Source organism: Camellia sinensis, chromosome 6, assembly GCF_055761805.1.
Source record: "Camellia sinensis isolate YWXY chromosome 6, ASM5576180v1, whole genome shotgun sequence".
NCBI classification, from domain to species: Eukaryota; Viridiplantae; Streptophyta; class Magnoliopsida; order Ericales; family Theaceae; genus Camellia; species Camellia sinensis.
The window spans coordinates 4,617,501-4,642,500 of NC_138966.1; the positions used below are offsets into that span (position 1 = coordinate 4,617,501).

General features: G+C 55.5%; 1 protein-coding gene across 4 annotated transcripts in view; it reads left to right on the forward strand.

Annotated features, from left to right (window-relative positions):
• LOC145792564 (uncharacterized) overlaps nucleotides 1-25,000 on the forward strand; it is a 94,279-nt gene that overhangs the window by 50,293 nt on the left and 18,986 nt on the right. The window lies entirely within an intron of this gene.

The window sequence follows — 25,000 nt, forward strand, 5'->3', positions numbered from 1 at the left end:
CATATAGTGCTCGCCCCGAGACATGAAAACGATTCACATGCGCGGCGAAACGAAATTCAGCGTTGCCTAAGGGGATTACTGACACTGTAGGACGAGTTGTGCGACGGCTGCAGCCTTGGGCAGCAGGCCATGCCATGGACTTGCCCAGCATGCCATGCCTTAGCATTCGCTAGCGTGCCATGCCACCGGCTTGGCCAGCATGCCAGGTCACTGCCTTAGCCAGCATTCCATGCAGAAGCGTTGGCCAGCACGCCACGCCACGGCCTTGGCAAGCACGCCACGCCACGGCCTTTGCCAGCATGCCATGCCTTGGCAATGGCCAGCATGCCATGCCACCCCCTTTGCCCAGCATGCCAGGCCACTGCGTCGGCCAGCACGCCATGTCAAAGCGTTGCCCAGCATGCCAGGCCACGGACTTAGCCAGCACGTCATGCCACGACCTCGGCCAGCACGACATGCCACGTCCTCGGCCAGCACGCCATGCCACGGCCTCGGCCCGCATGCCTTGCCACGGTGTTGCCCAGCATGCCATGCCACGGCGTTGCCCAGCATGCCATGCCTTAGCCTTGGCCAACATGCCATGCCACGGCCTCGGCCCACATGCCATGCCACAGTGTTGCCCAGTAAGCCTTGCCAGGGCGTTGCCCAGCATGCCAAGGCCAGAATGCCATGCCACGGCCTCGGCCCGCATGGCTTGTCACGGCGTTGCCCAGCATGCCATGCCACCGCGTTGCCCAGTGTGCCATGCCACCGCGTTGCCCGGTGTGCCATGCCTTAGCCTTGGCCAACATGCCATGCCACGGCCTCGGCCCACATGGCATGCTACGGCGTTGCCCAGCATGCCAAGGGCGGAATGCCACGGCACGGTCTCGGCCCGCATGCCACGGCACGGCCTCGACCAGCATGCCATGCCCCGGCCTCGGCCGGCATGCCTTGCCATGGCGTTGCCTAGCATGCCACACCACTGCGTTGCCCAGCGTGCCATGCCATAGCCTTGGCTAACATGCCACGCCCCGGCCCCGGCCCGCATGCCATGCCACGGCCCCGACCCGCATGCCATGCCACGGCGTTGCCCAGCATGCCATGCCTTAGCCTTGGCCAACATGCCATGCCACGGCCTCGGCTAGTATGACATGCCACAGCGTTGCCCAGCATGCCAAGTCCGGAATGCCATGCCACAGCCTTGGTCCGCATGCCATGCGACGGCCTTGGCCCGCATGCCTTGCCACGGTGTTGCCCAGCATGCCATGCCACCGCGTTGCCCGGCGTGCCATGCCTCAGCCTTGGCCAACATACCATGCCAAGTCCTCGGCCCGCATGTCATGCCATAGCGTTGGCCTGCATGCCAAGGCCGGAATGCCATGCCACAGCCTCGGCCCGTATGCCATGCCACGGCCCCAGACCGCATGCCATGCCACGGCCACAGCCCGCATGCCATGCCACGGCCACAGCCCGCATGCCGTGCTACAGCGTTGCCCGGCATGCCAAGGCCAGAATGCCATGCCATGGCCTCGGCCCGCTTACCACGCCACAACCTCGGCCAGCATGCCACAGCGTTGCCTAGCGCGCCATGCCACGGCCACAGACTGCATGCCATGCCACGGCCCTAGACCGCATGCCATGCCACGGCCACGGCCCGCATGCCATGCCACAGCATTTCCCGGCATGCCAAGGCCGGAATGCCATGCCACGGCCTCGGCCCGCTTGCTACGCCACGGCCTCGGCCAGGATGCCACAGCGTTGCCCAGCGCGCCATGCCACGGCCCCGGCCCGCATGCTATGCCACGGCCCCGACCCGTATGCCTTGCCACGACGTCGCCCAACATGCCATGCCACAGCGTTGCCCAACGTGCCGTGCCTTAGCCTTGGCCAACATGCCATGCCTTAGCCTCGGTCGACGTGCCATGCCACGGTCGCGGCCCGCATGCCATGCCACGGCACCGGCCCGCATGTCTTGCCACGACCTTGGCCTGCATGCCATGCCACGGCCTCGGCCCGCATGCCTTGCCACGGCGTTGCCCAGCATGCCATGCCACAGCGTTGCCCAACTTGCCATGCCTTAGCCTTGTGTCACAGACAGGCAAAATCTGAAGCTATCCCTCACTAAGGAAGACCTAGGAGGCTCTGGAGATTTCTGGAAGATTCTAGAGCTCCCTAGAGTCTAGTAGAGCATTATATAAAACTCTAGAACCTTGTGCATAAAACTTTTGTATTCTAGAATAGTCTACTAGATGTAGTAGGAGGAAGTGTCTAGAACACTCTCCATCCTTTTTGTTTTAGAATGTTCATTGTAGCCTATAAAAGGGGAGGGCCTCATTTGCCCAAACCACCAAGAGTTGTAAGCTTTCTCTCAAGTGTGAATACAAAGGCATTCTCTCAAACTCTCTTGTGTTCTCTACTTCTCTTTCCTACAAGTGTGTGAGTTAGGCTGACTTAGCATCATCAAGTGAGACTTGAGATCGTCCAGGTGCCGCACGGTTAGCTTGGAAACAACCAAGTCCGTGACAGTTGGTATCAGAGCAGGTTCAAGACAAGGAAGAGAAGACAACAATGTCATCCGGTGTAGAGGAAACTGTCGCTGAGCAGGCCCGGGGAAGGGAACCCGCGAAGGGAAGGAAGGATAAGTCACGAGATGCTGTTGCCACCATGGATGTACGGCTTGCCAAGGTAGAGTTAGCCGTGGGCGACTCGGGGGAGCGTCTTGATGTGTTGGAGCAAAGCCTTGAACAAGAGGTGGAGGGTCTCAAGGGGGAGATCAAGGAACTCCATGATGGCATGCTTTCCACCATCAACTCCGTGGTACATGATGCACAAGTGGCCAATGACTCATTCCAAGCCAAGGTGTTGGAGATGCTCGCGTAGTTTGAAGCCCGCTTGGAGGAGGTGCACCAAGACGTGGCGATGTGCAAGAAGGCCATAGCTGGGGGAGCTGTGACTTTACTGGGGATGTCCAAGGTGGAGGTGCCGAAGCCAAAACCCTTTGATGGAAAGAGAGATGCCAAGGAGGTGGACAACTACTTGTGGCACATGGAAAGGTACTTCGAAGCGATGGCGGTAACAGAAGAAGATGCCAAAGTACGGACGGCAGTCCTTTATCTCACCGACACAGCAACACTATGGTGGCGTAGGAGGCATGCTGACATTGAAAGAGGTACGTGCACTATAGCTACTTGGGATGATTTTAAGAAAGAACTTAAGAAACAATTCTATGCTGAGGATGTGGCCTATCAAGCCAGAAAGAGCTTGAAGAAGCTTAAGCACACATCGTCTATTCGGGACTATGTAAAAGAATTCTCTACTCTCATGCTTGAAGTCCCAAGTATGACTGATGAAGAACTACTCTTCAACTTCTTGGACAACCTACAACCATGGGCGGAGCAAGAACTGCGTCGCCGCGGAGTGCAGGATCTTGCCTCGGCTGTGGCAGTAGCAGAGTCCCTCATTGAGTATAAAAGGATAGATAACAAGGCCAAGACATCCAAGGATAGCTATCATAAAGGTCGGGGAGATAAGGACAAGGGGTTCTAACGGAAAGAGGGGCACAACAAACCCCCCACTGGCAAAGAGGGGAAAGACAAAGCCAAGTATCAATTCAGGGACAAAGGCAAGTTCAAGCCCAAGACCAACTGCTTCTTATGCAATGGGCCACATTGGGCAAGAGACTATCCCAAGAGACAAGCCCTCAATGCCATGATCGAAGAGCGAGAGAAAGAGGAAACTCCCTACATGGGATCTCTACAACTTCTCAACGCCATCAAGTCGAAGCCAACTACACCGACCCAAGGGGATAAGGGTCTAATGTATGTAGAAGTGTGCCTCAATGGGAAGACCACTCATGCTATGGTGGATACTGGAGCTACACACAACTTTGTCTCTGTGGATGAGGCAAAAAGGCTGGAACTCAAAGCCACCAAGGAATCAGGGTGGCTTAAAGCAGTCAATTCGGAGGCTAGGCCCCTACATGGAGTGGCACGTGGAGTGGACATCGGCATTGGCACATGGAGTGGCAAGATTGACCTTACAGTGGCACCCATGGATGACTTCAAAGTTGTCGTTGGCATGGACTTCTTGGGGAAGGTCAAGGCAGTCCCACTACCATTTCTACATTCCGTGGCCATTTTGGAAGAGAAAGCACCATGTGTAGTGCAGACTACAGTTGGAAAAGGGTTCAAGACCCCAATGCTCTCAGCCATGCAAATAAAGAAAGGGTTCAAGAAGGGTGAAGCAACCTACCTTGCAACCATGGCAGAGGAAAAGGAGGATGTGCCAAAGGGATCCATACCCAAGGAGATAGAAATGGTACTCCACAAGTACAAGGAAGTGAGGCCGCCCGAGCTACCAAAGAAACTACCACCTAGGAGGGAGGTGGATCATAAGATCGAGTTGGAGCCAGGCACAGCACCACCCACCAAGGCGCCTTACAGGATGGCACCACCAGAGTTGGAGGAACTCAGGAGGCAACTAAAAGACTTGTTGGATGCTGGCTACATTCAACCATCCAAAGCTCCCTATGGTGCTGCGGTGCTATTCCAAAAGAAGAAGGACGGTTCTCTTCGCTTATGCATTGACTATCGGGCGCTTAACAAGGTAACCATAAAAAACAAGTATCCTATTCCTTTAATTGCTGATTTATTTGATCAACTTGGAAGAACTCGATACTTCACTAAACTAGACTTAAGATATGGCTACTACCAAGTAAGGATAGCTGTTGGGGATGACCCAAAAAGTACTTGCACTACTCGATATGGCTCATTTGAGTTCTTAGTAATGCCATTTGGCCTCACTAATGCCCCAGCCACATTTTGCACTCTTATGAACAAGGTCTTTCATCCTTACTTGGACCGTTTCGTAGTGGTCTACTTGGATGACATCGTGGTCTATAGTAATACCTTGGAGGACCATGTACACCACCTACGAACGGTGTTTAGGGTGTTGAAAGAAAATGAGCTCTATGTGAAGAAGGAGAAGTGCTCCTTTGCAATGAATGAAGTATCATTCTCGGGGCACAAGATTAAGGATGAGATGCTCATGATGGAAGAAGACAAGGTGCGGGCTATACAAGAATGGGAGGCTCCTACCGAAGTGATAGAGCTAAGGTCATTCCTTGGCCTTGTCAATTATTATCGGCGGTTCATGAAAGGATATTCAGCAAGGGTAGCACCACTCACAGACCTTCTAAAGAAGAACAAGGCGTGGGAATGGTCAAAGGAATGCCAAGATGCCTTTGAAGACTTGAAGAAGGCAGTGACAGAGGAGCCAGTATTGGGGCTACCAGACCACACCAAGCCTTATGAAGTGCACACCGATGCTTCTGACTTTGCCATTGGAGGCGTGCTCATGCAGGATGGACATCCTATTGCCTACGAAAGTCGCAAACTTAATGACACCGAACGGAGGTACACGGTGCAAGAGAAGGAGATGACGGCTATCATCCATTGCTTACGCACATGGAGGCACTATCTATTGGGCTCCAAGTTCATAGTCAAGACAGATAATGTTGCCACTAGCTACTTCCAATCCCAGAAGAAGTTGAGCCCAAAACTTGCTAGATGGCAAGACTTCTTGGCAGAATTTGACTATGTCCTAGAGTACAAGCCCGGAAAGGCCAACCTTGTAGCAGATGCGTTGAGCAGGAAGGCTGAGCTATCTGCTATTGTGAAGCTGAAAGGGGAGTTGCTAACTCTAATCAAGGAAGGCATGGAGCATGACCCCTTGTCCAAGAGCTTGGTAGCAATGGCCAAAGAAGGCAAGACGAAGCGATTTTGGGAAGAAGGTGGCATCCTTTATACAATGGGGCGACGCGTTTATGTTCCAAAGTGGGGAAACCTACGGAGGAACCTTATCAAGGAATGCCATGACACTCAATGGGTGGGCCACCCAGGACAGAAACGTACTCGAGCGTTGTTGGAATCAAGCTATTATTGGCCACAAATGCGGGATGCGGTAGAACAATATGTGAAGACTTGTCTTGTGTGCCAACAAGACAAGGTGGAGAATCAAAGCCCAGCAGGATTATTGGAGCCGCTACCCATACCTAGCAAACCATGGGAAAGCATTAGCATGGACTTCATAGTGGCATTACCCAAATCTGACGGGTGCAAGAGTATTCTAGTGGTGGTAGACTGCTTCTCTAAGTATGCAACATTCATAGCTGCACCCAATGAATGTTCCACTGAGGAGACAGCTAAGCTATTCTTCAAACATGTGGTGAAGTATTGGGGCTTGCCACAGTCCATCATCAGTGACCGAGACCCAAGGTTCACATGCAAGTTTTGGACGGAGCTATTCAAACTAATGGGATCGGCACTCCATTTCTCTACTAGCTTCCACCCTCAAACGGATGGACAAACTGAGAGGGTGAATGCATTATTGGAGCTATACTTAAGGCATTTTGTGAATGCCAACCAACATGATTATGCTAAGTTGCTTGACATAGCTGAATTCTCTTACAATCGACAAAGGAGTGAGGCAACTAACCGGAGTCCGTTCGAGCTAGCAACAGGGCAACAACCCCTCACTCCACACTCTTTGGCGACCAACTCAGCAAGGAGTCCATCGGCCTACAAGGTTGCTAAGTCATGGAATGAACAAGTAGATGTGACACGGTCCTACCTCGACAAGGCAACCAAGAAGATGAAGAAGTGGGCAGATGAGAAGAGGCGACATCAAGAGTTCAACATTGGTGACTTGGTGATGGTGAAGATCTTGTCTAGCCAAAACAAGTTCACCCGAGGCCTACACAAAGGGCTTGTTCGCCGCTATGACGGACCATATCCTATAATCAAGAAGATGGGTAAGGTTGCTTACAAACTGGACCTACCTCCAAATCTCAAGCTTCACCCAGTCTTCCATGTGAGCTGCTTAAAGCCCTACTACAAAGACGAGGAAGACCCGGATAGAGGCAAGTCAAAGAGGGCACCATTGGGCATTAAAGCAACTTATGACAAGGAGGTAGAGTCCGTCTTGGCAGACCGGCTAGTCCGAAGGCAAAACTATGCCCCACGTCATGAATACTTGGTAAAATGGTAGGGCTTGCCTGATTGTGAAGCAAGTTGGGAACCGGCGGAGGCGTTGTGGCAATTCGAAGACAAGATACAACGGTTCCATACGTCGCTGCATTAGGTTGGGGAGAATTTCACAAACAAGCAAATTCTGAAGCTATCCCTCACTAAGGAAGACCTAGGAGGCTCTGGAGATTTCTGGAAGATTCTAGAACTTCCTAGAGTCTTGTAGAGCAGTGTATATAACTCTAGAATCTTGTACATAATACTTGTGTATTCTAGAATAGTCTACTAGATGTAGTAGGAGGAAGTGTCTAGAACACTCTCCATCCTTTTTGTTCTAGAATGTTCATTGTAGCCTATAAAAGGGGGAGGGCCTCATTTGCCCAAACCACCAAGAGTTGTAAGCTTTCTCTCAAGTGTGAATACAAAGGCATTCTCTCAAACTCTCTTGTGTTCTCAACTTCTCTTTTCTACAAGTGTGTGAGTTAGGCTGATTTAGCATCATCAAGTGAGACTTGAGATCGTCTAAGTGCCGCACGGTTAGCTTGGAAACAACCAAGTTCGTGACACTTGGCAAACATGCCATGCCCCGGCCTCGGCCCGCATGCCATGCCCCGGCCCCGGCCCCGGCCCGCATGCCTTGCCATGGTGGTGCCCAGCATGCCATGCCACAGCGTTGCCCAGCGTGCCATGCCTTCGCCTTGGCCAACATGCTATGCCACGGCCTCGGCCCGCATGCCATGTAACGGCCTCGGCCCGTATGCCTTGCCACGGCGTTGCCCGGCATGCCATGCCACAGCGTTGCGCCGCGTGCCATGCCTTAGCCTTGGCCAACATGCCATGCCACGGCCTCGGCCAGCAAGGCATGCCACAGCGTTGCCCAACATACCAAGGCCGGAATGCCATGCCACGGCCTCGGCCCGCATGCCATGCCACGGCCCCGGGCCGCATGCCATGCCACAGCGTTGCCCGGCTTGCCAAAGCTGGAATGCCATGCCACGGACTCGGCCAGCATGCCACAGCGTTGCCCAGCGCGCCATGCCACGGCCCCGGCCCCGGCCCGCATGCCTTGCCACGGCGTTGCCCAGCAAGGCATGCCACAGCGTGCCATGCCTTAGCCTTGGCCAACATGCCATGCCACGTCCTCAGCCCACATGCCAGGCCACGGCCTTGGCCCGCATGCCTTGCCACGGCCTTGGTCCGCATGCCATGCCACCACGTTGCCCGGCGTGCCATGCCCTAGCCTTGGCCAACATGCCATGCCACGGCCTCGGCCCGCATGCCATACCACGGCCTCGGCCCGCATGACATGGCACGGCCTCGGCCAGCAGGCTTTGCCACGGCGTTGGCCAACATGCCATGCCACGGCCTCGGCCCGCATGCCATGCCATGGCCACGGTCTCGGCCCGCATGCCTTGCCACGGCGTTGCCCAACATGCGATGCCACGGCCTCGGCCCGCATGTCATGCCACGGCCTCGGCCCGCATGTCATGCCACGGCCTCGGCCCGCATGTCATGCCACGGCCTCGGCCCGCATGCCTTGCCACTGCGTTGCCCAACATGTCATGCCACGGCCTCGGCCCGCATGCCTTGCCCCCGCGTGGCCCAGCATGCCATGCCACCGCGTTGCCCGACGTGCCATGCCTTAGCCTTGGCCAACATGCCATGCCACGGCCTCGGCCTCGGCCCGTATGCCATGCCACCGCGTTGCCCGGCATGCCAAGGCTGGAATGCCATTCCACGGCCTCGGCCCCCATGCCATGCCACGGCCTCTGCCTCGGCCAGCATGCCATCCACGGCCTCGACCTGCATGCCACGCCACGGCCTCGGCCCGCATGCCTTGCCACCGCGTTGTCCAGCATGCCATGCCACCGCGTTGCCCGGAGTGCCATGCCTTAGCCATGGCAAACATGCCATCCCACAGTCTTGGCCCGCATGCCATGCCACAGCGTTGCCCAGCATGCCAAGGCCGGAATGCCATGCCACGGCCTCGGCCTACATGCCATGCCACGGCCTCGGTCCGCATGCCTTGCCACGGCCTCGGGCAGCATGCCTTGCCACCGCGTTGCCCAGCATGCCATGCCACCGCGTTGCCCGGCGTGCCATGCCTTAGCCTTGGTTAACAAGCCATGCCACGGCCTCGGCCCACATGCCATGCCACAGCGTTGCCCAGCATGCCAAGGTCGGAATGCCATGTCGCGGCCTCGGCTAGCATGCCATGCCACGGCCTCGGCCCGCATGCCTTGCCATAGTGTTGCCCAGCGTTCCATGCCACCGCGTTGCCCGGCGTGCCATGCCTTAGCCTTGGCCAACATGCTATGCCACGGCCTCGGCCCGCATGCCATGCCACAGCGTTGCCCTGCATGCCAAGGCCGGAATGCCTTGTCATGGCCTCGGTCCGCATGACATGCCACGGCCTCGGCCCGCATGCCTTGCCAGGGCGTTGCCCAACATGCCATGCCACGGCCTCAGCCCGCATGCCATGCCACGACCTCGGCCCACATGTCTTGCCACGGCGTTGCCCAACATGCCATGCCACGGCCTCGGCCCGTATGCCATGCCACGGCCTCGGCCCGCATGCCTTGCCACGGCGTTGCCCAGCATGTCGTGCCACCACGTTGCCCGGCGTGCCATGCTTTAGCCTTGGCCAACATGCCATGCCACGTGCTCGGCCCGCATGCCATGCCACAGTGTTGGCCAGCATGCCAAGGCCGGAATGCCATGCCATGCCACGGCCTCGGCCTGCATGCCATGCCACGGCCTCTGCCCGCATGACATGCCACGGCCTCGGCCCGCATGCCTTGCCACGGTGTTGCCCAACATGCCATGCCACGGCCTCGGCCTCGGCCCGCATGCCTTGCCACGGCGTTGCCCAACGTGCCATGCCACGGCCTCGGCCCGCATGCCATGGCACAGTGTTGCCCTGCATGCCAGGGCCGGAATGCCACGCCACGGCCTCGGCCCGCATGCCATGCCACGGCCTTAGCCCGGATGACATGCCACGTCCTCGGCCCGTATGCCTTGCCACGGCGTTGCCCAACATGCCATGCCACGGCCTCGGCCCGCATGCCATGGCATGGCCTCGGCCAGCATTCCATGCCACGGCCTTGCCCCGCATGCCTTGCGGCTGCCTTGGCCAGCGTGCCATGCCACAGCATTGCCCAGCGTGCCATGCCTTGGCCTTGGCCAACGTGCCATGCCACTGCCTTGGCCAGCATGTCGTGCCACCGCCACGGCCAGCATGCCATGCCGCTCCGTTGCCCGGCATGGCATGCCACGGCATTGCCCAGCATGCCATGCCACGGCCTCGGCCCGCATGCCTTGCCACGGCGTTGCCCAGCATGCCATGGCACCGTCTTGGTCAGCTTGCCATGCCATGGCACCGCCTTGTCCAGCATGCTGTGCCATAGCGTTGGCCAGCATGCCTTGCCGCGACGATTCCCAGCATGCCAAGAAGGCTGGCATGCAGAGCCACGGCGTTGCCCTGCATGCCACGGCCGGCATGCCATGCCGTGGCCTTGGCCCTGGCACGTCCTTGGCCAGCATGCCGCGCCACAGCGTTGCCCAGCAGGGCTAGGCGAGCATGCCACGGCTACGGCCTCGGCCGGCATGCCAACCCAAGGCGTTGCCCAGCGTGCCACGGCCTTTGCCACGCATGCCATGCCATGGACTTGGCCAGTAGCATGGCATGCCGCGGGCTGGGCGAGCATGCCATGCCACGGCATAGGCCGGCTTGCCTTGCCACGGCCTCGGCCAGCAGCATGCCGTGCCACGGCCTCGGCCAGCATGCCGTGCCAATGCCCCGGCCGGCATGCCACGCCAAGGCCTTGGCCAGCAGCATGCGCTCTCGTGGCCTTCGCGAGCATGCCATGCCATGCCGTGGCCTTAGAAAGCATGCCATGCGAATGCCTTGGCCGGCATGCCATGCCAATGCCTTGGGCCAGCATGCCATGCCAAGGCCTTGGCGAGCATGGCATGCCACGGGCTGGGCGAGCATGCCACGCCATGGCCTTGGCTAGCAGCAACGCATGCCACGGCCTCGGCGAGCATGCCATGCCAAGGCCAAGGCCAAGGCAGTGGACAAGGCCAAGTCCCCGTGTAAGGCATGGCCAAGGCGAAGGCCGCAGGGAAAGGCCAAGGGCATGGCATGCCACCGCCTTGATCGCTCTTTTTGAACATGATTCTTTTATAATCTTACCCAAACCATGCAACACAATTAAAAATGCACTACAATCAATTTTAAATGTCATTCCCTATTGTTTTGCAATTTTTCTTGAGTTTTTCGAATTTTTAAAGCCCTTATTTGGCCAAAAAAATCAAAATAAAATAAAAAAAGTGAAAAAAATAATTTAATAATTTCTATAATTACTAGTGCCTCATCTTTTAATTATTGGAATTTTTCCATAATTTTTTGACCATTTTTATTATTTTTTAAATATTAAAATTGAAATAAATTAAAAGAAAATATTTTTTTTAAATTTTTTTTATGGTGTATTAAATTATTTCCTACAACTTTCATGTTGAAAGTTTTGGCAAAAAACCATTACTTTTTAAAAAAACCCCATTATAACTCCTCGAGCATGGTTGATGTTTTCTTCTGCCAGATTGAAAAGGGCTTAATAAGCTACTATAAGGGGGGGGGGGGGGGGCACCTCCCTTGCCCAGGCAAGCAGTGGCAAGTGTGCCCCATGTTGGGAGCGGCCTAGGCTGCGGCCTTGGGTGGCCTGGACCGCGGCCTTGGGCGGCTCGGGCGCGGCCTTGGGCGGTCCGGACCGCGGCACGACTGCGGCCTTGGGCGCCTGGCATGCACGCGGCCGGGGCTGGACGACATGGCATGCGCGCGGCGTGGGCAGTACGGCATGACATGCGCGCGGCGTGGGCAGCACAGCATGGCATGCGCGCGGCGTGGGCGGCCTGGCATGCGAGCGGCGTGGGCGGCCTGGCATGCCCGCGGCGTGGGCAGCACGGCATGGCATGCGCGCGGCATGGGCAGCCTGGCATGCCCGCGGCGTGGGTGGCACAGCATGGCATGCTCCCGGCCTGGGCGGCTTGGCATGCGCGCGGCCTGGCATGCCCGCGGCGTGGGCATCGTGTCCTGTACGCATACCGCGGTGCGCGTGCTGCGCGCATGGTCGCGCAAGCCTTTGCACGCCTTCGCACACAACGCACATCTACTGATAAGAACCGCAGCCAAGGCAGCCTAGTCCCGAGGCCAAGGTCAGCAGCATGCCATGCCAAAGCCAAGGCAGCCCAGCCAAAGCCAGCCGCATGCCATGCCAAAGCCAAGGCAGCCCAGCCTAAGCCAGCAGCTTGCCATGCCTAGGCCAAGGCCAGCAGCATGCCATGCCAAGGCCAAGGCCAGCAGCATGCCGTGCTAAGGCCAAGGCAGCCCAGCCAAAGCCAGCAGCATCCCATCGCAAGGCCAAGGCCATCAGCATGTCATGCCAAGGCCAAGTGTCACGGACTTGGTTGTTTCCAAGCTAACCGTGCGACACTTAGACAATATCAAGCCTCACTTGATGATGCTAAGTTAGCCTAACTTACACACTTGCAGGAAAGAGAAGTTTAGAAGAACGCAAAGAGAGTTTGAGAGAATGCTTTGGTATTAACACTTGAGAGAAAGCTTACAACTCTTGGTGGTTTGGGCAAATGAGGCCCTCCCCTTTTATAGGCTACAATGAACATTCTAGAACAAAAAGGATGGAGAGTGTTTTAGACACTTCCTCCTAATACATCTAGTAGACTATTCTAGAATACAAAAGTATTATGTACAAGATTCTAGAGTTATATACACTGCTCTGCAATACTCTAGGAAGTTCTAGAATCTTCCAGAAATCTCCAGAGTCTCCTAGGTCTTCCTTAGTGAGGGATAGCTTCAGATTTTGCCTGTCTGTGACATTCTCCCCAACCTAATGCAGCGACGTCCTCGTCGCGTTTTCTTTATGGAACCGTTGTATCTTGTCTTCGAATTGCCACAACGCCTCCGCCGGTTCCCAACTTGCTTCACAATCAGGCAAGCCCTTCCATTTTACCAAGTATTCATGACGTGGGGCATAGTTTTGCCTTCGGACTAGCTGGTCTGCCAAGACGGACTCTACCTCCTTGTCATAAGTTGCTTTAATGCCCAATGGTGCCCTCTTTGACTTGCCTCTATCCGGGTCTTCCTCGTCTTTGTAGTAGGGCTTTAAGCAGCTCACATGGAAGACTGGGTGAAGCTTGAGATTTGGAGGTAGGTCCAGTTTGTAAGCAACCTTACCCATCTTCTTGATTATAGGATATGGTCCGTCATAGCGGCGAACAAGCCCTTTGTTTAGGCCTCGGGTGAACTTGTTTTGGCTAGACAAGATCTTCACCATCACCAAGTCACCAATGTTGAACTCTTGATGCCGCCTCTTCTCATCCGCCCACTTCTTCATCTTCTTGGTTGCCTTGTCGAGGTAGGACCGTGCCACATCTACTTGTTCATTCCATGACTTAGCAACCTTGTAGGCCGATGGACTCCTTGCTGAGTTGGTCCCCAAAGAGTGTGGAGTGAGGGGTTGTTGCCCTGTTGCTTGCTCGAACGGACTCCGGTTAGTTGCCTCACTCCTTTGTAGATTGTAGGAGAATTGAGCTATGTCAAGCAACTTAGCCCAATCATGTTGGTTGGCATTCACAAAATGCCTTAAGTATAGCTCCAATAATGCATTCACCCTCTCAGTTTGTCCATCCGTTTGAGGGTGGAAGCTAGTAGAGAAATGGAGTGCCGATCCCATTAGTTTGAATAGCTCCGTCCAAAACTTGCCTGTGAACCTTGGGTCTCGGTCACTGATGATGGACTGTGGCAAGCCCCAATACTTCACCACATGTTTGAAGAATAGCTTGGCTGTCTCCTCAGCGGAACATTCATTGGGTGCAGCTATGAATGTTGCATACTTGGAGAAGCGGTCTAACACCACTAGAATACTCTTGCACCCGTCAGATTTGGGTAATGCCACTATGAAGTCCATGCTAATGCTTTTCCACGGTATGCTAGGTATAGGGAGCAGCTCCAATAATCCTGCTGGGCTTTGATTCTCCACCTTGTCTTGTTGGCACACAAGACAAGTCTTCACATATTGTTCTACCGCATCCCGCATTTGTGGCCAATAATAGCTTGATTCCAACAACGCTCGAGTACGTTTCTGTCCTGGGTAGCCAGCCCATTGGGTGTCATGGCATTCCTTGATAAGGTTCCTCCGTAGGTTTCCCCACTTTGGAACATAAACACGTCGCCCCTTTGTATAAAGGATGCCATCTTCTTCCCAAAACCGCTTCATCTTGCCTTCTTTGGCTATTGCTACCAAGCTCTTGGCCAAGGGGTCATGCTCTATGCCTTCCTTGATTAGAGTTAGCAACTCCCCTTTCAGCTTCACAATAGCAGTTAGCTCAGCCTTCCTGCTCCACGTATCTGCTACAAGGTTGGCCTTTCCGGGCTTGTACTCTAGGACATAGTCAAATTCCGCCAAGAAGTCTTGCCATCTAGCTTGTTTTGGGCTCAACTTCTTCTGGGATTGGAAGTAGCTAGTGGCAACATTATCTGTCTTGTCCATGAACTTGGAGCCCAATAGGTAGTGCCTCCATGTGCGCAAGCAATGGATGATAGCCGTCATCTCCTTCTCTTGCACCGTGTACCTTCGTTCGGTGTCATTAAGCTTGCGACTTTCGTAGGCAATAGGATGTCCATCTTGCATGAGGACGCCTCCAATGGCAAAGTCAGAAGCATTAGTGTGCACTTCATAAGGCTTGGTGTGGTCTGGTAGCCCCAATACTGGTTCCTCTGTCATTGCCTTCTTCAAGTCTTCAAAGGCATCTTGGCATTCTTTTGACCATACCCATGCCTGGTTCTTCTTTAGAAGATCTGTGAGTGGTGCTGCCCTTGCTGAATATCCCTTCATGAACCGCCGGTAATAATTGACAAGGCCAAGGAATGACCTTAGCTCTGTCACTTTGGTAGGAGCCTCCCATTCTTGTATAGCCCGCACCTTGTCTTCTTCCATCATGAGCATCCAATCCTTAATCTTGTGCCCCAAGAATGATACCCCATTCATTGCAAAGGAGCACTTCTCCTTCTTTACATAGAGCTCATTTTCTTTCAACACTCTAAACACCGTTCATAGGTGATTTACATGGTCCTCCAAGGTATTGCTATAGACCACGATGTCATCCAAGTAGACCACTACGAAACGGTCCAAGTAAGGATGAAAGACTTTGTTCATGAGAGTGCAAAATGTGGCTGGGGCATTGGTGAGGCCAAATGGCATTACTAAGAACTCAAATGAGCCATATCGAGTAGTGCAAGTAGTTTTTGGCTCATCCCCAGCTGCTATCATTACTTGGTAGTAGCGAGATCTTAAGTCTAGTTTAGTGAAGTATTGAGCTCTTCCAAGTTGATCAAATAAGTCAGCAATTAAAGGAATAGGATACTTGTTTTTTATGGTTACCTTGTTAAGCGCCCGATAGTCAATGCATAAGCCAAGAGAACCGTCCTTCTTCTTTTGGAATAGCACCGGAGCACCGTAGGGAGCTTTGGATGGTTGAATGTAGCCAGCATCCAACAAGTCTTTTAGTTGCCTCCTGAGTTCCTCCAACTCTGGTGGTGCCATCCTGTAAGGTGCTTTGGTGGGTGGTGTTGTGCCTGGCTCCAGCTCGATCTTGTGATCCACCTCCCTCCTAGGTGGTAGTTTCTTTGGTAGCTCGGGCGGCATCACTTCTTTGTACTCGTGGAGTACCATTTCTATCTCCTTGGGTATGGACCCTTTTGGCACATCCTCCTTTTCCTCTGCCATGGTTGCAAGGTAGGTCGCTTCTCCCTTCTTGAACCCTTTCTTTACTTGCATGGCTGAGAGCATTGGGGTCTTGAACCCTTTTCCAGCTGTAGTCTGCACTACACATGGTGCTTTCTCTTCCAAAATGGCCATGGAACGTAGAAATGGTAGTGGGACTGCCTTGACCTTCCCCAAGAAGTCCATGCCAACGACAACTTTGAAGTCATCCATGGGTGCCACTGTAAGGTCAATCTTGCCACTCCATGTGCCAATGCCGATGTCCACTTCACGTGCCACTCCGTGTAGGGGCTTAGCTTCCGAATTGACTGCTTTAAGCCGTCCTGATTCCTTGGTGGCTTTGAGTTCCAGCCTTTTTGCCTCATCCACAGAGACAAAGTTGTGTGTAGCTCCAGTATCCACCATAGCATGAGTGGTCTTCCCATTGAGGCACACTTCTACATACATTAGACCCTTATCCCCTTGGGTCGGTGTACCTGGCTTCGACTTGATGGCATTGATAAGTTGTAGAGATCCCATGTAGGGAGTTTCCTCTTTCTCTCGCTCTTCGATCATGGCATTGAGGGCTTGTCTAGTGGGGCAGTCTCTTGCCCAATGTGGCCCATCGCACAAGAAGCAGTTGGTCTTGGGCTTAAACTTGCCTTTGTCCTTGAATTGATACTTGGCTTTGTCTTTCCCCTCTTTGCCAGTGGGGGGTTTGTTGTGCCCCTCCTTCCGTTGGAACCCCTTGTCCTTATCTCCCCCACCTTTATGATAGCCATCCTTGGATGTCTTGGCCTTGTTATCTATCCTTTTATACTCTATGAGGGACTTTGCTACTGCCATAGCCGAGGCAAGATCCTGCACTCCGCGGTGACGCAGTTCTTGCTCCGCCCGTGGTTGTAGGTTGCCCAAGAAGTTAAAGAGTATTTCTTCATCAATCATACTCGGGACTTCAAGCATGAGACGATGTGTGCTTAAGCTTCTTCAAGCTCTTTCTGGCTTGATAGGCCACATCCTCAGGATAGAATTGTTTCTTAAGTTCTTTTTTAAAATCATCCCAAGTGGCTATAGTGCACGTACCTCTTTCAATGTCAACATGCCTTCTACGCCACCATAGTGTTGCTGTGTCGGTGAGATAAAGGACTGCGGTCCGTACTTTGGCATCTTCTTCGGTTACCGCCATCGCTTCGAAGTACCTTTCCATGTGCCACAAGTAATTGTCCACCTCCTTGGCATCCCTCTTTCCATCAAAGGGTTGTGGCTTCGGCACCTCCACCTTGGATGTCCCCGGCAAAGTCACAGCTCCCCCAACTATGGCCTTCTTGCACATCGCCACGTCTTGGTGCAACTCCTCCAAGCGGGCTTCAAACTGTGCGAGCATCTCCAACACCTTGGCTTGGAAGGAGTCATTGGCCACTTGTGCATCATGTACCACGGAGTTGATGGTGGAAAGCATGCCATCGTGGAGTTCCTTGATCTCCCCCTTGAGACCCTCCACCTCTTGTTCAAGGCTTTGTTCCAACACATCAAGACGCTCCCCCGAGTCGCCCACGGCTAGCTCCACCTTGGCAAGCCGCGCATCCATGGTGGCAACAGCATCTCGTGATTTATCCTTCCTTCCCTTCGTGGGTTCCCTTCCACGGGCCTGGTCAGCGACAGTTTCCTCTACACCAGATGACATTGTTGTCTTCTCTTCCTTGTCTTGAACCTGCTCTGATACCAACTATGACGGACTAGGTTGTTTCCAAGCAAACCGTGCGGGACTTAGACAATATCAAGCCTCACTTGATGATGCTAAGTCAGCCTAACTTACACACTTGCATGAAAGAGAAGTTTAGAAGAACACAAATAGAGTTTGAGAGAATGCTTTGGTATTAACACTTGAGAGAAAGCTTACAACTCTTGGTGGTTTGGGCAAATGAGGCCCTCCCCTTTTATAGGCTACAATGAACATTTTAGAACAAAAAAGATGGAGAGTGTTCTAGACACTTCCTCCTACTACATCTAGTAGACTATTCTAGAATACAAAAGTTTTATGCACAAGGTTCTAGAGTTTTATATAATGCTCTACTAGACTCTAGGGAGCTCTAGAATCTTCCAGAAATCTCCAGAGCCTCCTAGGTCTTCCTAAGTGAGGGATAGCTTCAGATTTTGCCTGTCTGTGACACAAGGCAGCCCAGCCAAAGCCAGCAGCAGGCCATGCCAATGCCAAGGCTAGCAGCGTGCTATGCCATGGCCAAGGCAGCCCAGCCAAAGCTAGCAGCATGCAATGCCATGGCCAAGGCAGCCCAGCCAAAGCTACCAGCATGCCATGCCAAGGCCAAGGCTAACAGCATGCCATGCTAAGGCCAAGGCAGCCCAGCCAAAGCCAGCAGCATGCCATGCCAGTGCCAAGTCCAGCAGCATACCATGCCAAGGCCAAGGCTGCCCAGCCAAAGCCAGCAGCATGCCATACCAAGCCCAAGGCCAGCAGAATGCCATGCCATGGCCAAGGCAGCCCAGCCAAAGCTAGTAGCATGCCATGCCAAGGCCAAGGCCAGCAGCATGCCATGCCAAGGCCAAGGTAGCCCAGCCAAAGCCAGCAGCATGCGATGCCAATGCCAAGTACAACAGGATGCCATGCCAAGGCAGCCCAGCTAAAGCCAGCAGCATGCCATGCCAAGGTCAAGGCAGGCCAGCCAAAGCCGGCAGCATGCCATGCTAAGGCCATGGCCAGCACTATGCCACGCCATGCCCAGGACAGCCCAGCCAAAGCCAGCAGCATGCCATGCCAAGGCGAAGGCAGCCCAGCCAAAGCCAGCAGCATGCCAATGCCAAGGCCAGCAGCATGCCATGCCATGGCCATGGCAGCCCAGCCAAAGCTAGCAGCATGTCATGCCAAGGCCAAGGCCAGAAGCATGCCATGCCAAGGCCAAGGCAGCCCAGCCAAAGCCAGTAGCATTCCATGCAAAGGCCAAGGTCAGCAGCATGCCATGCCAAGGCCAAGGCAGCCCAGCCAAAGCCAGCTGCATGCCATGCGAAGGCCAAGGCCCGCAGCATGCCATGCCAAGGCCAAGGCAGCCCCAGCCAAAACGAGCAGCGTGCCATGCCAAGGCCAAGGCCAGCAGCATGCCATGCCAAGGCCAAGGCAGCCCAGTCAAAGCCAGCAGCTTGCCATGCCAATGCCAAGGCCAGCAGCATGCCATGCCAATGTCAAGGCCAACAGCATGCCATGCCAAGGCCAAGGCAGCCCAACCAAAGCCAGCAGCGTGCCATGCCATGGCCAAGGCAGCACAACTAAAGCCAGCAGCATGCCATGCCAAGGCCAAGGCCAGCAGCATGCCATGCCCATGGCAAGGCAGCCCGACCTAAGCCAGCAGCTTGCCATGCCCAGACCAAGGCTAGCAGCATGCCATGCCAAGGCTAAGGCAACCCAGCCAAAGCCAGCAGCATGCCATGCCAGGGCCAAGGCAGCCCAGCCAAATGCAGCAGCAAGCCATGCTATGGCCTAGGACAGCAGCATTCCGTGCCAAGGCCAAGGTAGCCCAGCCAAAGCCACCAGTATGCTATCCCAAGACCAAGGCCAGCAGCATGCCATGCCAAGGCTAAGGCAGCCCAGCCTAAGCTAGTAGCATGCCATGCCAAGGCTAAGGCCAGCAGCATGCCATGCCATGGCCAAGGTAGCCCAGCCTAAGCCAGCAGCTTGCCACGCCCAGGCCATGGCCAGCAGCATGCCATGCCATGGCCAAGGCAGCCCAGCCAATGCCAGCAGCATGCCATGCCAAGGCCAAGGCCAGCAGCATGCCATGCCATGGCCAAGGCAGCCCAGCCAAAGCCAGCAGGATGCCTTGCCAAGGGCAAGGCCAGCAGCATGCCATGCCAAAGCCGAGGTAGCCCAGCCTAAGCCAGCAGCTTGGCATGCCCAGGCCAAGGCCAGCAGCATGCCGTGCCAAGGCCAAGGCCAGCAGCATGCTGTGCCAAGGCCAAGGCAGCCCAGCCAAAGCCAGCAGCATGCCATGCCAAGGCCAAGGCCAAGAGCATGCCATCCCAAGGCCAAGGCAGCCCATCCAAAGCCGTCCAAGCCAGCGGCATGCCATGCCAAGGCCAAGGCAGCCCAACCTAAGCCTGCAGCTTGCCATGCCCAGGCTAATGCCAGTAGCATGCCATGTCAGGGCCAAGGCACCCCAGCCAAAGCAAGCAGCATGCCATGCCAAGGCCAAGGCCAGAAGCATGCCATGCCATGGCCAAGGCAGCCCAACCAAGGCCAGCAGCATGCCATGCCAAGGCCAAGGCCAGCAGTTTGCCATGCCAAAGCCAAGGCAGCCCAGCCTAAACCAGCAGCTTTCCATGCCCAGGCCAAGGCCAGTAGCATGCCATGCCATGGCCAAGGCAGCCCAGGCAAAGCCAGCAGCATGCCATGCAAAGGCCATGGCCAGCAGCATGCCGTGCCGTGGCCAAGGCAGCCCCGGCAAAGCCCGCAGCATGCCATCCCAAGGCCAAGGCTAGCAGCATGCCATGCCAAGGCCAAGGCAGCCCAGCTAAAGCCAGCAGCATGCCATGCCAATGCCAAGGCCAAGGCCAGCAGCATGCCATGTGAAGGCCAAGGCAGCCTAGGCAAAGCCAGCAGCATGCCATGCCAAGGCCAAGGCCAAGGCCAGCAGCATGCCATGCCGAGGCCAAGGCAGCCCAGCCAAAGCCAGCAGCATGCCATGCCAAGGCCAAGGCCAGCAGCATACCATGCCAAGGCCAAGGCTGCCCAGCCAAAACGAGAAGCGTGCCATGGCAAGGCCAAGGCCAACAGCATGCCATGCCAAGGTCAAGGCAGCCCATCCAAAGCCAGCAGCTTGCCATCCCAATGCCAAAGCCAGCAGCATGCAATGCCAAGGCCAAGGCAGCCCAACCAAAGCCAGTAGGATGCCATGCCAAGGCCAAGGCAGCCCAACCAAAGCCAGCAGCGTGCCATGGCATGGCCATGGCAGCACAGCTAAAGCCAGTAGCATGCCATGCCAAGGCCAAGGCCAGCAGCATGCCAAGCCCACGGCAAGACAGCTTGGCCTAAGCCAGCAGCATGCCATGCCAAGGCCAAGGCAGCCCAGCCAAAGCCAGTAGCATGCCATGACAAGGCCAATGCAGCCCAGCCAATGGCAGCAGCATGCCATGCCATGGCCAAGGACAGCAGCAATGCGTGCCAAGGCCAAGGCAGCCCAGCCTAAGCCAGCTGTATGCCATGCCAAGGCCAAGGCCAGCAGCATGCCATGCCATGGCCAAGGCAGCCCAGCCTAAGCCAGCAGCAATCCATGCCAAGGCCAAGGCAGCCCAGCCAAAGCCAGCAGCATGCCATGCCAAGGCTAAGGCCAGCAGCATGCCATGCCATGGCCAAGGCCACCCTGCCAAATCCAGCAGGATGGCTTGCCAAGGGCAAGGCCAGCAGCGTGCCATGCCAAAGCCGAAGCAGACCGGCCTAAGCCAGCAGCTTGCCATGCCCAGGCCAAGGCCAGCAGCATGCCATGCCAAGGCCAAGGCCAAGGCCAGCAGCATGCCGTGCCAAGGCCAAGGCTGCCAGCCAAAGCCAGCAACATGCCATGCCAAGGCCAAGGCCAGCAGCATGCCATGCCAAGGCCAAGGCAGCCCAGCCAAAGCCGCCCAAGCCAGCAGCATGCCATGCCAAGGGCAAGGCAGCCCAACCTAAGCCTTCAGCTTGCCATGCCCAGGCCAATGAAAGTAGCATGCCATGCCAAGGCCAAGGCAGCCCAGCCAAAGCCAACAGCATGCCATGCCAAGGCCAAGGCCAGAAGCATGCCATGCTATGGCCAAGGAAGCCCAACCAAAGCCAGCAGCATGCCATGCCAAGGCCAAGGCCAGCAGCTTGCCATGCCAAAGCCAAGGCAGCCCAGCCTAAGCCAGCAGCTTGCCATGCCCAGGCCAAGGCCAGTAGCATGCCATGCCATGGCCAAGGCAGCCCAGCCAAAGCCAGCAGCATGCCAAGCCAAGGCCATGGCCATGGCCATGGCCAGTAGCATGCCGTGCCATGGGCAAGGCAGCCCAGCCAAAGCCAGCAGCATGCCATCCCAAGGCCAAGGCTAGCAGCATGCCATGCCAAGGGCAAGGCAGCCCAGCCAAAGCCAGCAGCATGCCATGCGAAGGCCAAGGCAGCCTAGCCAAAGCCACCAGCATGCCATGCCAAGGCCAAGGCCAGCAGCATGCCATTCCATGGCCAAGGCAGCCCAGCCTAAGCTAGCAGCTTGCCATGCCCAGGCCAAGGCCACCAGCATGCCATGTCAAGGCCAAGGCAACCCAGCCAAAGCCAGCAGCATGCCATGCCAAGGCCAAGGCCAGCAGCATGCCTTGCCATGGCCAAGGCAGCCCAGCCAAAGCCAGCAGCATGCGATGCCAAGGCCAAGGCCAGCAGCATGCCATGCCAAGGCCAAGGTAGCCCAGCCAAAGCCAGCAGCATACCATGCCAAGGCCAGGGCCAGCAGGATGCTATGCCAAGGCCAAGGCAGCCCAGCCAAAGCTTTCAGCATGCCATGCCAAGGCCAAGGCAAGCAGCATGCCATGCCAAGGCCAAGGCAGCCCAGCCAAAGCCGGCAGCATGCCATGCCAAAGCCAAGGCCGGCAGCATGCCCTGCCAAGGCCAAGGTAGGCTAGCTGAAGCCAGCAGCATGCCATGCCAAGGCCAAGGCAGCCCAGCCAAAGCCAGCAGCTTGCCATGCCAAGGCCAAGGGCAGCATAATGCCTTTCCAACGGCAATGCAGCCTAGCCTAAGCCAACAGCATGCCATGCCAAGGCCAAGGCCAGTAGCATGCGATGCCATGGCCAAGGCAGGCCAGCCAAAGCCCGCAGCATGCCATGCCAAGGCCAAGGAAGCCCAGCCTAAGCTAGCAGCTTGCCATGCCCAGGCCAAGGCCAGCAACATGCCATGCCAAGGCAGCGGCAGCCCAGCCAAAGCCAGCAGCATGTCATGCCAAGGCCAAGGCCAGCAGCATGCCATGCCATGGCCAAGGCAGCTCAGCCAAAGCCAGCAGCATGACATGCCAAGGCCAAGGCCAGCAGAATGCCATTCCAAAGCCAAGGCAGCCTAGCCTAAGCTAGCAACTTGCCATGCCCAGGCCAAGGCCAGCAGCATGCCATGCCAAGGCCTAGGCTGCCCAGCCAAAGCCAGCAGTATGCCATGCCATGGCCTAGGCCAGCAGCATGCCATGCCATGGCCAAGGCTAGCAGCATGCCATGCCATGGCCAAGGCAGCCCAGCCAAAGCCAGCAGCATGCCATGCCAAGGCCAAGGCCAAGGCCAGCAGTATGCCATGGCAAAGCCAAGGTTGCCCAGCCAAAGCCAGCAGCATGCCATGCCAAGGCCAAGGCCAGCAGCATGCCATGCCAGGGCCAAGGCAGCCCAGCCAAAGCCAGCAGCATGCCATTCCAAGGCCAAGGCCAACTGCATGCCTTGCCATGGCCAAGGCAGCCCGGCCAAGGCGGCCTAGCCAAAGCCAGTAGCATGCCATGCCAACGCCATGGCCGCCCAGCCTAAGCCAGCAGCTTGCCATGCCCAGGCCAAGGCCAGCAGCATGCCATGCCAAGGCCAAGGCAGCCCAGCCAATGCCAGCAGCGTGCCATGCCAAGGCCAAGGCGAGCAGCATGTCATGCCATGGCCAAGGCAGCCCAGCCAAAGCCAACAGCATGCCATGCCAAGGCCAAGGCCAGCAGCATGCCATCCCGAGGCCAAGGCAGCCCCGCCAAAGCCAGCAGCATGCCATGCCAAGGCCAAGTCCAGCAGCATGCCATTCCCAGGCAAAGCCAGCTGCAAGCCATTCCAAGGCCACGGCCAGCAGCTTGCCATGCGACGGCCTTGGCTAGCAGCATGGCATGGCACGCCCATGGCTAGCAACATTGAAGCTTGTTGCAAAAATTATGTCCCGCGGAAGTTGCCTGTTGCCTTTGTCATTTGCGGTCACGCTAAGAATAGCAGCTGAGGCAACCCAGCCAAGGCCAAGGCCACAGCCTTGGCCTTGCCATAGCCTTGGCCAAGCCAGCAACATGCCAAGCCACAGCCTTGGCCAGCTGTATGTCTTGCCACGGCCTTGTCCCGCAGCGTGGCATGGCGTGGCCTTGGCCAAGAACATCGCATGCCACGGCCTTGGCAAGCAATCCCGTCCCTCGTGTAATTGCCATTATGTTTGGCTTTGACTTACGTATAAGATGCCCTGCGAAATGCATGTCCCTCGGGTAATTGCCATTTGGTTGCCTTTGACTTGCGAACGAGTTGCCAGTGTTTTCCCAGTGGAAGCTTGTTGCGAAAAGTATGTCCCTCAGAAGTTGCCTGTTGCGTTTGTTATTTGCATTCGCGCTATCCGATGCTTGCTCGGTTTTTCTAAGAGTTTTTGCACGTTTGTCGGGCTTCTTAGTCCTTCGGGGTGTGATTCGCATTTTTTAATTAATTATTTACTCATAAAAATTAAAATAAAATAACTAAAAAATAAAGAAATTATTAAAAAAATTACTATAATTACTAGTGTCGCATCCTATAATTATTCGAATTTTTCTATAATTTTTTGACTATTTTTAGTAATTTTTATTATTTTTTAAGTATTAAAATTGAAATAAATTAAAATAAAATATTTCGGTGGCCAAATATTTTTTTTCAATTTTTTTATGGTGTATTTAATTATTTCCTTCAACTTCTTTGTTGAAAATTCTTGCAAAAAAACGTTACTTTTTAAAAAAATCCCATTATGACTCCTCGAACATAGGTGATGTTTCCTCCTGCCAGATGAAAAAGGGCTTAACAAGCTACTATATGGGGGGGGGGGGGGGCTCCTCCCTTAAGGCTGGCCAGCATGGCCAGGCCACAAGCCACGCCTATGCCTAGTCGGGCGCTTGGCACATGCCATCGCTTGGCTTGTGGCATCGAAACTACATAGCCAAGCATGGGATGTGTCGAGTGGCGGCCCGCGGTGGTGGCGGTGGCACGTCGGCCTTGGCCAGCATGCCATGCCACAGCCTTGGCCAGCAACATGGCATGCCAAAGCCTTGGCCAGCAGCACGTCATGCCCCGGCCTTGGCCAGCATGCCATGCCACGGCCTTGGCCAGCAACATGGAATGCCAAAGCCTTGGCCAACAGCATGCCATGCCACAGCCTTGGCCAGCAACATGGCATGCCAAAGCCTTGGCCAGCAGCATGCCATGCCCAGCCTTGGCAAGCATGTCATGCCACGACCTTGGCCAGCAACATGC